At 39.6% G+C, this 12,266-nt stretch overlaps 29 non-coding genes across 29 annotated transcripts; all 29 read left to right on the plus strand.

Annotated features, from left to right (window-relative positions):
- The first annotated feature begins 703 nt into the window (after positions 1–703).
- On the plus strand, positions 704–775 carry trnaq-uug (transfer RNA glutamine (anticodon UUG)). The gene has a single exon. It is a non-coding gene; the product is annotated as a tRNA-Gln (tRNA).
- A 302-nt stretch (positions 776–1,077) lies between these two features.
- trnaq-cug (transfer RNA glutamine (anticodon CUG)) lies at positions 1,078–1,149 on the plus strand. Its single transcript has one exon. It is a non-coding gene; the product is annotated as a tRNA-Gln (tRNA).
- A 567-nt stretch (positions 1,150–1,716) lies between these two features.
- On the plus strand, positions 1,717–1,788 carry trnaq-uug (transfer RNA glutamine (anticodon UUG)). The gene has a single exon. It is a non-coding gene; the product is annotated as a tRNA-Gln (tRNA).
- A 302-nt stretch (positions 1,789–2,090) lies between these two features.
- On the plus strand, positions 2,091–2,162 carry trnaq-cug (transfer RNA glutamine (anticodon CUG)). Its single transcript has one exon. It is a non-coding gene; the product is annotated as a tRNA-Gln (tRNA).
- A 573-nt stretch (positions 2,163–2,735) lies between these two features.
- On the plus strand, positions 2,736–2,807 carry trnaq-uug (transfer RNA glutamine (anticodon UUG)). Its single transcript has one exon. It is a non-coding gene; the product is annotated as a tRNA-Gln (tRNA).
- A 115-nt stretch (positions 2,808–2,922) lies between these two features.
- Positions 2,923–2,994, plus strand: trnaq-cug (transfer RNA glutamine (anticodon CUG)). The gene has a single exon. It is a non-coding gene; the product is annotated as a tRNA-Gln (tRNA).
- Positions 2,995–3,562: 568 nt separating this feature from the next.
- Positions 3,563–3,634, plus strand: trnaq-uug (transfer RNA glutamine (anticodon UUG)). Its single transcript has one exon. It is a non-coding gene; the product is annotated as a tRNA-Gln (tRNA).
- Positions 3,635–3,749: 115 nt separating this feature from the next.
- On the plus strand, positions 3,750–3,821 carry trnaq-cug (transfer RNA glutamine (anticodon CUG)). Its single transcript has one exon. It is a non-coding gene; the product is annotated as a tRNA-Gln (tRNA).
- Positions 3,822–4,394: 573 nt separating this feature from the next.
- trnaq-uug (transfer RNA glutamine (anticodon UUG)) lies at positions 4,395–4,466 on the plus strand. Its single transcript has one exon. It is a non-coding gene; the product is annotated as a tRNA-Gln (tRNA).
- A 302-nt stretch (positions 4,467–4,768) lies between these two features.
- On the plus strand, positions 4,769–4,840 carry trnaq-uug (transfer RNA glutamine (anticodon UUG)). The gene has a single exon. It is a non-coding gene; the product is annotated as a tRNA-Gln (tRNA).
- A 115-nt stretch (positions 4,841–4,955) lies between these two features.
- On the plus strand, positions 4,956–5,027 carry trnaq-uug (transfer RNA glutamine (anticodon UUG)). Its single transcript has one exon. It is a non-coding gene; the product is annotated as a tRNA-Gln (tRNA).
- A 115-nt stretch (positions 5,028–5,142) lies between these two features.
- Positions 5,143–5,214, plus strand: trnaq-cug (transfer RNA glutamine (anticodon CUG)). Its single transcript has one exon. It is a non-coding gene; the product is annotated as a tRNA-Gln (tRNA).
- A 573-nt stretch (positions 5,215–5,787) lies between these two features.
- Positions 5,788–5,859, plus strand: trnaq-uug (transfer RNA glutamine (anticodon UUG)). The gene has a single exon. It is a non-coding gene; the product is annotated as a tRNA-Gln (tRNA).
- Positions 5,860–6,161: 302 nt separating this feature from the next.
- trnaq-uug (transfer RNA glutamine (anticodon UUG)) lies at positions 6,162–6,233 on the plus strand. The gene has a single exon. It is a non-coding gene; the product is annotated as a tRNA-Gln (tRNA).
- A 115-nt stretch (positions 6,234–6,348) lies between these two features.
- On the plus strand, positions 6,349–6,420 carry trnaq-uug (transfer RNA glutamine (anticodon UUG)). The gene has a single exon. It is a non-coding gene; the product is annotated as a tRNA-Gln (tRNA).
- A 760-nt stretch (positions 6,421–7,180) lies between these two features.
- trnaq-uug (transfer RNA glutamine (anticodon UUG)) lies at positions 7,181–7,252 on the plus strand. Its single transcript has one exon. It is a non-coding gene; the product is annotated as a tRNA-Gln (tRNA).
- Positions 7,253–7,554: 302 nt separating this feature from the next.
- trnaq-uug (transfer RNA glutamine (anticodon UUG)) lies at positions 7,555–7,626 on the plus strand. The gene has a single exon. It is a non-coding gene; the product is annotated as a tRNA-Gln (tRNA).
- Positions 7,627–7,741: 115 nt separating this feature from the next.
- trnaq-uug (transfer RNA glutamine (anticodon UUG)) lies at positions 7,742–7,813 on the plus strand. Its single transcript has one exon. It is a non-coding gene; the product is annotated as a tRNA-Gln (tRNA).
- A 115-nt stretch (positions 7,814–7,928) lies between these two features.
- On the plus strand, positions 7,929–8,000 carry trnaq-cug (transfer RNA glutamine (anticodon CUG)). The gene has a single exon. It is a non-coding gene; the product is annotated as a tRNA-Gln (tRNA).
- A 573-nt stretch (positions 8,001–8,573) lies between these two features.
- trnaq-uug (transfer RNA glutamine (anticodon UUG)) lies at positions 8,574–8,645 on the plus strand. The gene has a single exon. It is a non-coding gene; the product is annotated as a tRNA-Gln (tRNA).
- Positions 8,646–8,947: 302 nt separating this feature from the next.
- trnaq-uug (transfer RNA glutamine (anticodon UUG)) lies at positions 8,948–9,019 on the plus strand. Its single transcript has one exon. It is a non-coding gene; the product is annotated as a tRNA-Gln (tRNA).
- A 115-nt stretch (positions 9,020–9,134) lies between these two features.
- trnaq-uug (transfer RNA glutamine (anticodon UUG)) lies at positions 9,135–9,206 on the plus strand. Its single transcript has one exon. It is a non-coding gene; the product is annotated as a tRNA-Gln (tRNA).
- Positions 9,207–9,966: 760 nt separating this feature from the next.
- Positions 9,967–10,038, plus strand: trnaq-uug (transfer RNA glutamine (anticodon UUG)). The gene has a single exon. It is a non-coding gene; the product is annotated as a tRNA-Gln (tRNA).
- Positions 10,039–10,153: 115 nt separating this feature from the next.
- Positions 10,154–10,225, plus strand: trnaq-uug (transfer RNA glutamine (anticodon UUG)). The gene has a single exon. It is a non-coding gene; the product is annotated as a tRNA-Gln (tRNA).
- A 115-nt stretch (positions 10,226–10,340) lies between these two features.
- Positions 10,341–10,412, plus strand: trnaq-uug (transfer RNA glutamine (anticodon UUG)). The gene has a single exon. It is a non-coding gene; the product is annotated as a tRNA-Gln (tRNA).
- Positions 10,413–10,527: 115 nt separating this feature from the next.
- trnaq-cug (transfer RNA glutamine (anticodon CUG)) lies at positions 10,528–10,599 on the plus strand. The gene has a single exon. It is a non-coding gene; the product is annotated as a tRNA-Gln (tRNA).
- A 573-nt stretch (positions 10,600–11,172) lies between these two features.
- trnaq-uug (transfer RNA glutamine (anticodon UUG)) lies at positions 11,173–11,244 on the plus strand. Its single transcript has one exon. It is a non-coding gene; the product is annotated as a tRNA-Gln (tRNA).
- Positions 11,245–11,546: 302 nt separating this feature from the next.
- On the plus strand, positions 11,547–11,618 carry trnaq-uug (transfer RNA glutamine (anticodon UUG)). The gene has a single exon. It is a non-coding gene; the product is annotated as a tRNA-Gln (tRNA).
- Positions 11,619–11,733: 115 nt separating this feature from the next.
- trnaq-uug (transfer RNA glutamine (anticodon UUG)) lies at positions 11,734–11,805 on the plus strand. Its single transcript has one exon. It is a non-coding gene; the product is annotated as a tRNA-Gln (tRNA).
- Positions 11,806–12,266: the final 461 nt, after the last annotated feature.

Below are 12,266 nucleotides of genomic sequence, written 5' to 3' on the forward strand. Positions count from 1 at the left end.
TCTTGCTGTTAATCGGGTGAACAAATGACAGGAAAATCTGAACACTTTAAAAATATTTATGTACAGGGTTCTATGGTGTAATGGTTAGCACTCAGCACTCTGAATCCTGCGATCCGAGTTCAAATCTCGGTAGGACCTACCTTTATTTTGCAGTGACATACTCCTCTCCTGTCAACTTTAAAATTGTCGTGTGTGAAAGAAACAAGTGGGTGGGAGTTGATGAGCAGTCTTTGGTACACATGAATGGCTAGCCTACAGGAAATGCATACTATGAGTGCCTAGTAGGTTTGTTAATTGAGAACTTGCTACCTCCCAATGAACCGAAAATACTTCAGATTTTTTTCACCCTCATCACATCAATCGTGTTGGAAATATGTGGACTTACAAGTTGTTACATGGTAGGGTAGCCCAGTTGATACCGTTTATGGCCAGAAAATATTTTCTCTGTTTTTCCGGAGAACCTAGGAGAGCAAATCTGAACCCATCCCAGAGTATTGATTACAGGGTTCTGTGCTGTCAAGGTTATCACTCAGGACTCTGAATCCCACAATCTGAGTTCAAGTCTTGGTCGGACCTACCATGTGAATAATTCTTCCTTGTTGAACTAGAAGATAGCTGTCCAAATATTGTTGAAGAATTTGCAACACGTGAAGGAACGACTGTCCATTTTTTTCTGTAAAATTCCAAAATTGGTTAAGAATATGGTTCTATGGTGTAATGGTTAGCACTCTGGACTTTGAATCCAGTGATCCGAGTTCAAATCTCGGTAGAACCTTCCTAACTTTTGTGCTGAATTATTCACATGGCCTACCAATAATCTCATCTCTTGCTGTTAATCGGGTGAACAAATGACAGGAAAATCTGAACACTTCAATAATTTTTATGTACAGGGTGCTATGGTGTAATGGTTAGCACTCAGGACTCTGAATCCTGCGATCCGAGTTCAAATCTCAGTAGAAACTTCCTAGCTTTTGTGCTGAATTATTCACATGGCCTACCAATAATCTCATCTCTTGCTGTTAATCGGGTGAACAAATGACAGGAAAATCTGAACACTTCAATAACATTTATCTACAGGGTTCTATGGTGTAATGGTTAGCACTCAGGACTCTGAATCCTGCGATCCGAGTTCAAATCTCGGTAGGACCTACCTTGAATTTGCGGTGACATACTCCTGTCAACTTTAAAATTGTCGTTTGTGAAAGAAACAAGTGGGTGGGAGTTGATGAGCAGTCTTTGGTACACATGAATGGCTAGCCTACAGGAAATGCATACAATGAGTGCCTAGTAGGTATGTTAATTGAGAACTTGCTACCTCCCAATGAACCGAAAATATTTCAGATTTTTTTCACCCTCATCACATCAATCGTGTTGGAAATATGTGGACTTACAAGTTGTTACATGGTAGGGTAGCCCAGTTGATACCGTTTATGGCCAGAAAATATTTTCTCTGTATTTCCGGAGAACCTAGGAGAGCAAATCTGAACCCATCACAGAGTATTGATTACAGGGTTCTGTGCTGTCAAGGTTATCACTCAGGACTCTGAATCCTACAATCTGAGGTCAAGTCTTGGTCGGACCTACCATGTGAATAATTCTTCTTTGTTGAACTAGAAGATAGCTGTCCAAATATTGTTGTCAGTTGAAAGTATTTGCAACACGTGAAGGAACGACTGTCCATTTTTTCTGTAAAATTCCAAATTTGGTTAAGAATATGGTTCTATGGTGTAATGGTTAGCACTCTGGACTTTGAATCCAGTGATCCGAGTTCAAATCTCGGTAGAACCTTCCTAGCTTTTGTGCTGAATTATTCACATGGCCTACCAATAATCTCATCTCTTGCTGTTAATCGGGTGAACAAATGACAGGAAAATCTGAACACTTCGATAATTTTTATGTACAGGGTTCTATGGTGTAATGTTTAGCACTCAGGACTCTGAATCCTGTGATCCGAGTTCAAATCTCAGTAGAACCTTCCTAGATTTTGTGCTGAATTATTCACATGGCCTACCAATAATCTCATCTCTTGCTGTTAATCGGGTGAACAAATGACAGGAAAATCTGAACACTTCAATAACATTTATGTACAGGGTTCTATGGTGTAATGGTTAGCACTCAGGACTCTGAATCCTGCGATCCGAGTTCAAATCTCGGTAGGACCTACCATGATTTTGCAGTGACATACTCCTCTCCTGTCAACTTTAAAATTGTCGTGTGTGAAAGAAACAAGTGGGTGGGAGTTGATGAGCAGTCTTTGATACACATGAAAGGCTAGCCTACAGGAAATGCATACTATGAGTGCCTAGTAGGTTTGTTAATTGAGAACTTGCTACCTCCCAATGAACTGAAAATATTTCAGATTTTTTTCACCCTCATCACATCAATCGTGTTGGAAATATGTGGACTTACAAGTTGTTACATGGTAGGGTAGCCCAGTTGATACCGTTTATGGCCAGAAAATATTTTCTCTGTTTTTCCGGAGAACCTAGGAGAGCAAATCTGAACCCATCCCAGAGTATTGATTACAGGGTTCTGTGCTGTCAAGGTTATCACTCAGGACTCTGAATCCTACTATCTGAGTTCAAGTCTTGGTCGGACCTACCATGTGAATAATTCTTCCTTGTTGAACTAGAAGACAGCTGTCCAAATATTGTTGTCAGTTGAAAGAATTTGAAACACGTGAAGGAAAGACTGTAAATTTTTTTCTGTAAAATTCCAAATTTGGTCAAGAATAAGGTTCTATGGTGTAATGGTTAGCACTCTGGACTTTGAATCCAGTGATCCGAGTTCAAATCTCGGTAGAACCTTCCTAGCTTTTGTGCTGAATTATTCACATGGCCTACCAATAATCTCATCTCTTGCTGTTAATCGGGTGAACAAATGACAGGAAAATCTGAACACTTCGATAATTTTTATGTACAGGGTTCTATGGTGTAATGGTAAGCACTCAGGACTCTGAATCCTGCGATCTGAGTTCAAATCTCGGTAGGACCTACCTTGAATTTGCAGTGACATACTCCTGTCAACTTTAAAATTGTTGTTTGTGAAAGAAACAAGTGGGTGGGAGTTGATGAGCAGTCTTTGGTACACATGAATGGCTAGCCTACAGGAAATGCATACAATGAGTGCCTAGTAGGTATGTTAATTGAGAACTTGCTACCTCCCAATGAACCGAAAATATTTCAGATTTTTTTCACCCTCATCACATCAATCGTGTTGGAAATATGTGGACTTACAAGTTGTTACATGGTAGGGTAGCCCAGTTGATACCGTTTATGGCCAGAAAATATTTTCTCTGTTTTTCCGGAGAACCTAGGAGAGCAAATCTGAACCCATCACAGAGTATTGATTACAGGGTTCTGTGCTGTCAAGGTTATCACTCAGGACTCTGAATCCTACAATCTGAGTTCAAGTCTTGGTCGGACCTACCATGTGAATAATTCTTCCTTGTTGAACTAGAAGATAGCTGTCCAAATATTGTTGTCAGTTGAAAGTATTTGCAACACGTGAAGGAACGACTGTCCATTTTTTTCTGTAAAATTCCAAATTTGGTTAAGAATATGGTTCTATGGTGTAATAGTTAGCACTCTGGACTTTGAATCCAGTGATCCGAGTTCAAATCTCGGTAGAACCTTCCTAGCTTTTGTGCTGAATTATTCACATGGCCTACCAATAATCTCATCTCTTGCTGTTAATCGGGTGAACAAATGACAGGAAAATCTGAACACTTCAATAACATTTATGTACAGGGTTCTATGGTGTAATGGTTAGCACTCAGGACTCTGAATCCTGCGATCCGAGTTCAAATCTCGGTAGGACCTACCATGATTTTGCAGTGACATACTCCTCTCCTGTCAACTTTAAAATTGTCGTGTGTGAAAGAAACAAGTGGGTGGGAGTTGATGAGCAGTCTTTGATACACATGAAAGGCTAGCCTACAGGAAATGCATACTATGAGTGCCTAGTAGGTTTGTTAATTGAGAACTTGCTACCTCCCAATGAACTGAAAATATTTCAGATTTTTTTCACCCTCATCACATCAATCGTGTTGGAAATATGTGGACTTACAAGTTGTTACATGGTAGGGTAGCCCAGTTGATACCGTTTATGGCCAGAAAATATTTTCTCTGTTTTTCCGGAGAACCTAGGAGAGCAAATCTGAACCCATCCCAGAGTATTTATTACAGGGTTCTGTGCTGTCAAGGTTATCACTCAGGACTCTGAATTCTACTATCTGAGTTCAAGTCTTGGTCGGACCTACCATGTGAATAATTCTTCCTTGTTGAACTAGAAGACAGCTGTCCAAATATTGTTGTCAGTTGAAAGAATTTGCAACACGTGAAGGAACGACTGTCCATTTTTTTCTGTAAAATTCCAAATTTGGTTAAGAATATGGTTCTATGGTGTAATGGTTAGCACTCTGGACTTTGAATCCAGTGATCCGAGTTCAAATCTCGGTAGAACCTTCCTAACTTTTGTGCTGAATTATTCACATGGCCTACCAATAATCTCATCTCTTGCTGTTGATCGGGTGAACAAATGACAGGAAAATCTGAACACTTCAATAATTTTAATGTACAGGGTGCTATGGTGTAATGGTTAGCACTCAGGAATCTGAATCCTGCGATCCGAGTTCAAATCTCGGTAGAAACTTCCTAGCTTTTGTGCTGAATTATTCACATGGCCTACCAATAATCTCATCTCTTGCTGTTAATCGAGTGAACAAATGACAGGAAAATCTGAACACTTCAATAATTTTTATGTACAGGGTTCTATGGTGTAATGGTTAGCACTCTGGACTTTGAATCCAGTGATCCGAGTTCAAATCTCGGTAGTACCTTCCTAACTTTTGTGCTGAATTATTCACATGGCCTACCAATAATCTCATCTCTTGCTGTTAATCGGGTGAACAAATGACAGGAAAATCTGAACACTTCAATAATTTTTATGTACAGGGTTCTATGGTGTAATGGTTAGCACTCTGGACTTTGAATTCAGTGATCCGAGTTCAAATCTCAGTAGAACCTTCCTAGCTTTTGTGCTGAATTATTCACATGGCCTACCAATAATCTCATCTCTTGCTGTTAATCGGGTGAACAAATGACAGGAAAATCTGAACACTTCAATAATTTTTATGTACAGGGTTCTATGGTGTAATGGTTAGCACTCAGGACTCTGAATCCTGCGATCCGAGTTCAAATCTCGGTAGGACCTACCTTTATTTTGCAGTGACATACTCCTCTCCTGTCAACTTTAAAATTGTCGTGTGTGAAAGAAACAAGTGGGTGGGAGTTGATGAGCAGTCTTTGGTACACATGAATGGCTAGCCTACAGGAAATGCATACTATGAGTGCCTAGTAGGTTTGTTAATTGAGAACTTGCTACGTCCCAATGAACCGAAAATATTTCAGATTTTTTTCACCCTCATCACATCAATCGTGTTGGAAATATGTGGACTTACAAGTTGTTACATGGTAGGGTAGCCCAGTTGATACCGTTTATGGCCAGAAAATATTTTCTCTGTTTTTCCGGAGAACCTAGGAGAGCAAATCTGAACCCATCCCAGAGTATTGATTACAGGGTTCTGTGCTGTCAAGGTTATCACTCAGGACTCTGAATCCTACAATCTGAGTTCAAGTCTTGGTCGGACCTACCATGTGAATAATTCTTCCTTGTTGAACTAGAAGATAGCTGTCCAAATATTGTTGTCAGTTGAAAGAATTTGCAACACGTGAAGGAACGACTGTCCATTTTTTTCTGTAAAATTCCAAATTTGGTTAAGAATATGGTTCTATGGTGTAATGGTTAGCACTCTGGACTTTGAATCCAGTGATCCGAGTTCAAATCTCGGTAGAACCTTCCTAACTTTTGTGCTGAATTATTCACATGGCCCACCAATAATCTCATCTCTTGCTGTTAATCGGGTGAACAAATGACAGGAAAATCTGAACACTTCAATAATTTTAATGTACAGGGTGCTATGGTGTAATGGTTAGCACTCAGGACTCTGAATCCTGCGATCCGAGTTCAAATCTCGGTAGAAACTTCCTAGCTTTTGTGCTGAATTATTCACACGGCCTACCAATAATCTCATCTCTTGCTGTTAATCGAGTGAACAAATGACAGGAAAATCTGAACACTTCAATAATTTTTATGTACAGGGTTCTATGGTGTAATGGTTAGCACTCTGGACTTTGAATCCAGTGATCCGAGTTCAAATCTCGGTAGTACCTTCCTAACTTTTGTGCTGAATTATTCACATGGCCTACCAATAATCTCATCTCTTGCTGTTAATCGGGTGAACAAATGACAGGAAAATCTGAACACTTCAATAATTTTTATGTACAGGGTTCTATGGTGTAATGGTTAGCACTCTGGACTTTGAATCCAGTGATCAGAGTTCAAATCTCAGTAGAACCTTCCTAGCTTTTGTGCTGAATTATTCACATTACCTACCAATAATCTCATCTCTTGCTGTTAATCGGGTGAACAAATGACAGGAAAATCTGAACACTTCAATAATTTTTATGTACAGGGTTCTATGGTGTAATGGTTAGCACTCAGGACTCTGAATCCTGCGATCCGAATTCAAATCTCGGTAGGACCTACCTTTATTTTGCAGTGACATACTCCTCTCCTGTCAACTTTAAAATTGTCGTGTGTGAAAGAAACAAGTGGGTGGGAGTTGATGAGCAGTCTTTGGTACACATGAATGGCTAGCCTACAGGAAATGCATACTATGAGTGCCTAGTAGGTTTGTTAATTGAGAACTTGCTACGTCCCAATGAACCGAAAATATTTCAGATTTTTTTCACCCTCATCACATCAATCGTGTTGGAAATATGTGGACTTACAAGTTGTTACATGGTAGGGTAGCCCAGTTGATACCGTTTATGGCCAGAAAATATTTTCTCTGTTTTTCCGGAGAACCTAGGAGAGCAAATCTGAACCCATCCCAGAGTATTTATTACAGGGTTCTGTGCTGTCAAGGTTATCACTCAGGACTCTGAATTCTACTATCTGAGTTCAAGTCTTGGTCGGACCTACCATGTGAATAATTCTTCCTTGTTGAACTAGAAGACAGCTGTCCAAATATTGTTGTCAGTTGAAAGAATTTGCAACACGTGAAGGAACGACTGTCCATTTTTTTCTGTAAAATTCCAAATTTGGTTAAGAATATGGTTCTATGGTGTAATGGTTAGCACTCTGGACTTTGAATCCAGTGATCCGAGTTCAAATCTCGGTAGAACCTTCCTAACTTTTGTGCTGAATTATTCACATGGCCTACCAATAATCTCATCTCTTGCTGTTGATCGGGTGAACAAATGACAGGAAAATCTGAACACTTCAATAATTTTAATGTACAGGGTGCTATGGTGTAATGGTTAGCACTCAGGAATCTGAATCCTGCGATCCGAGTTCAAATCTCGGTAGAAACTTCCTAGCTTTTGTGCTGAATTATTCACATGGCCTACCAATAATCTCATCTCTTGCTGTTAATCGAGTGAACAAATGACAGGAAAATCTGAACACTTCAATAATTTTTATGTACAGGGTTCTATGGTGTAATGGTTAGCACTCTGGACTTTGAATCCAGTGATCCGAGTTCAAATCTCGGTAGTACCTTCCTAACTTTTGTGCTGAATTATTCACATGGCCTACCAATAATCTCATCTCTTGCTGTTAATCGGGTGAACAAATGACAGGAAAATCTGAACACTTCAATAATTTTTATGTAAAGGGTTCTATGGTGTAATGGTTAGCACTCTGGACTTTGAATTCAGTGATCCGAGTTCAAATCTCAGTAGAACCTTCCTAGCTTTTGTGCTGAATTATTCACATGGCCTACCAATAATCTCATCTCTTGCTGTTAATCGGGTGAACAAATGACAGGAAAATCTGAACACTTCAATAATTTTTATGTACAGGGTTCTATGGTGTAATGGTTAGCACTCAGGACTCTGAATCCTGCGATCCGAGTTCAAATCTCGGTAGGACCTACCTTTATTTTGCAGTGACATACTCCTCTCCTGTCAACTTTAAAATTGTCGTGTGTGAAAGAAACAAGTGGGTGGGAGTTGATGAGCAGTCTTTGGTACACATGAATGGCTAGCCTACAGGAAATGCATACTATGAGTGCCTAGTAGGTTTGTTAATTGAGAACTTGCTACGTCCCAATGAACCGAAAATATTTCAGATTTTTTTCACCCTCATCACATCAATCGTGTTGGAAATATGTGGACTTACAAGTTGTTACATGGTAGGGTAGCCCAGTTGATACCGTTTATGGCCAGAAAATATTTTCTCTGTTTTTCCGGAGAACCTAGGAGAGCAAATCTGAACCCATCCCAGAGTATTGATTACAGGGTTCTGTGCTGTCAAGGTTATCACTCAGGACTCTGAATCCTACAATCTGAGTTCAAGTCTTGGTCGGACCTACCATGTGAATAATTCTTCCTTGTTGAACTAGAAGATAGCTGTCCAAATATTGTTGTCAGTTGAAAGAATTTGCAACACGTGAAGGAACGACTGTCCATTTTTTTCTGTAAAATTCCAAATTTGGTTAAGAATATGGTTCTATGGTGTAATGGTTAGCACTCTGGACTTTGAATCCAGTGATCCGAGTTCAAATCTCGGTAGAACCTTCCTAACTTTTGTGCTGAATTATTCACATGGCCCACCAATAATCTCATCTCTTGCTGTTAATCGGGTGAACAAATGACAGGAAAATCTGAACACTTCAATAATTTTAATGTACAGGGTGCTATGGTGTAATGGTTAGCACTCAGGACTCTGAATCCTGCGATCCGAGTTCAAATCTCGGTAGAAACTTCCTAGCTTTTGTGCTGAATTATTCACACGGCCTACCAATAATCTCATCTCTTGCTGTTAATCGAGTGAACAAATGACAGGAAAATCTGAACACTTCAATAATTTTTATGTACAGGGTTCTATGGTGTAATGGTTAGCACTCTGGACTTTGAATCCAGTGATCCGAGTTCAAATCTCGGTAGTACCTTCCTAACTTTTGTGCTGAATTATTCACATGGCCTACCAATAATCTCATCTCTTGCTGTTAATCGGGTGAACAAATGACAGGAAAATCTGAACACTTCAATAATTTTTATGTACAGGGTTCTATGGTGTAATGGTTAGCACTCTGGACTTTGAATCCAGTGATCAGAGTTCAAATCTCAGTAGAACCTTCCTAGCTTTTGTGCTGAATTATTCACATTGCCTACCAATAATCTCATCTCTTGCTGTTAATCGGGTGAACAAATGACAGGAAAATCTGAACACTTCAATAATTTTTATGTACAGGGTTCTATGGTGTAATGGTTAGCACTCAGGACTCTGAATCCTGCGATCCGAATTCAAATCTCGGTAGGACCTACCTTTATTTTGCAGTGACATACTCCTCTCCTGTCAACTTTAAAATTGTCGTGTGTGAAAGAAACAAGTGGGTGGGAGTTGATGAGCAGTCTTTGGTACACATGAATGGCTAGCCTACAGGAAATGCATACTATGAGTGCCTAGTAGGTTTGTTAATTGAGAACTTGCTACGTCCCAATGAACCGAAAATATTTCAGATTTTTTTCACCCTCATCACATCAATCGTGTTGGAAATATGTGGACTTACAAGTTGTTACATGGTAGGGTAGCCCAGTTGATACCGTTTATGGCCAGAAAATATTTTCTCTGTTTTTCCGGAGAACCTAGGAGAGCAAATCTGAACCCATCCCAGAGTATTGATTACAGGGTTCTGTGCTGTCAAGGTTATCACTCAGGACTCTGAATCCTACAATCTGAGTTCAAGTCTTGGTCGGACCTACCATGTGAATAATTCTTCCTTGTTGAACTAGAAGATAGCTGTCCAAATATTGTTGTCAGTTGAAAGAATTTGCAACACGTGAAGGAACGACTGTCAATTTTTTTCTGTAAAATTACAAATTTGGTTAATAATATGGTTCTATGGTGTAATGGTTAGCACTCTGGACTTTGAATCCAGTGATCCGAGTTCAAATCTCGGTAGAACCTTCCTAGCTTTTGTGCTGAATTATTCACATGGCCTACCAATAATCTCATCTCTTGCTGTTAATCGGGTGAACAAATGACAGGAAAATCTGAACACTTCAATAATATTTGTGTACAGGGTTTTATGGTGTAATGGTTAGCACTCTGGACTTTGAATCCAGTGATCCGAGTTCAAATCTCGGTAGAACCTTCCTAGCTTTTGTGCTGAATTATTCACATGGCCTACCAATAATCTCATCTCTTGCTGTTAATCGGGTGAACAAATGACAGGAAAATCTGAACACTTCAATAATATTTGTGTACAGGGTTTTATGGTGTAATGGTTAGCACTCTGGACTTTGAATCCAGTGATCCGAGTTCAAATCTCGGTAGAACCTTCCTAGCTTTTGTGCTGAATTATTCACATGGCCTACCAATAATCTCATCTCTTGCTGTTAATCGGGTGAACAAATGACAGGAAAATCTGAACACTTTAAAAATATTTATGTACAGGGTTCTATGTTGTAATGGTTAGCACTCAGGACTCTGAATCCTGCGATCCGAGTTCAAATCTCGGTAGGACCTACCTTTATTTTGCAGTGACATACTCCTCTCCTGTCAACTTTAAAATTGTCGTGTGTGAAAGAAACAAGTGGGTGGGAGTTGATGAGCAGTCTTTGGTACACATGAATGGCTAGCCTACAGGAAATGCATACTATGAGTGCCTAGTAGGTTTGTTAATTGAGAACTTGCTACCTCCCAATGAACCGAAAATACTTCAGATTTTTTTCACCCTCATCACATCAATCGTGTTGGAAATATGTGGACTTACAAGTTGTTACATGGTAGGGTAGCCCAGTTGATACCGTTTATGGCCAGAAAATATTTTCTCTGTTTTTCCGGAGAACCTAGGAGAGCAAATCTGAACCCATCCCAGAGTATTGATTACAGGGTTCTGTGCTGTCAAGGTTATCACTCAGGACTCTGAATCCTACAATCTGAGTTCAAGTCTTGGTCGGACCTACCATGTGAATAATTCTTCCTTGTTGAACTAGAAGATAGCTGTCCAAATATTGTTGTCAGTTGAAAGAATTTGCAACACGTGAAGGAACGACTGTCCATTTTTTTCTGTAAAATTCCAAATTTGGTTAAGAATATGGTTCTATGGTGTAATGGTTAGCACTCTGGACTTTGAATCCAGTGATCCGAGTTCAAATCTCGGTAGAACCTTCCTAACTTTTGTGCTGAATTATTCACATGGCCCACCAATAATCTCATCTCTTGCTGTTAATCGGGTGAACAAATGACAGGAAAATCTGAACACTTCAATAATTTTAATGTACAGGGTGCTATGGTGTAATGGTTAGCACTCAGGACTCTGAATCCTGCGATCCGAGTTCAAATCTCGGTAGAAACTTCCTAGCTTTTGTGCTGAATTATTCACACGGCCTACCAATAATCTCATCTCTTGCTGTTAATCGAGTGAACAAATGACAGGAAAATCTGAACACTTCAATAATTTTTATGTACAGGGTTCTATGGTGTAATGGTTAGCACTCTGGACTTTGAATCCAGTGATCCGAGTTCAAATCTCGGTAGTACCTTCCTAACTTTTGTGCTGAATTATTCACATGGCCTACCAATAATCTCATCTCTTGCTGTTAATCGGGTGAACAAATGACAGGAAAATCTGAACACTTCAATAATTTTTATGTACAGGGTTCTATGGTGTAATGGTTAGCACTCTGGACTTTGAATCCAGTGATCAGAGTTCAAATCTCAGTAGAACCTTCCTAGCTTTTGTGCTGAATTATTCACATTACCTACCAATAATCTCATCTCTTGCTGTTAATCGGGTGAACAAATGACAGGAAAATCTGAACACTTCAATAATTTTTATGTACAGGGTTCTATGGTGTAATGGTTAGCACTCAGGACTCTGAATCCTGCGATCCGAATTCAAATCTCGGTAGGACCTACCTTTATTTTGCAGTGACATACTCCTCTCCTGTCAACTTTAAAATTGTCGTGTGTGAAAGAAACAAGTGGGTGGGAGTTGATGAGCAGTCTTTGGTACACATGAATGGCTAGCCTACAGGAAATGCATACTATGAGTGCCTAGTAGGTTTGTTAATTGAGAACTTGCTACGTCCCAATGAACCGAAAATATTTCAGATTTTTTTCACCCTCATCACATCAATCGTGTTGGAAATATGTGGACTTACAAGTTGTTACATGGTAGGGTAGCCCAG

This window comes from Salvelinus fontinalis, chromosome 5 (genome assembly GCF_029448725.1).
Source record: "Salvelinus fontinalis isolate EN_2023a chromosome 5, ASM2944872v1, whole genome shotgun sequence".
Taxonomy (NCBI): domain Eukaryota; kingdom Metazoa; phylum Chordata; class Actinopteri; order Salmoniformes; family Salmonidae; genus Salvelinus; species Salvelinus fontinalis.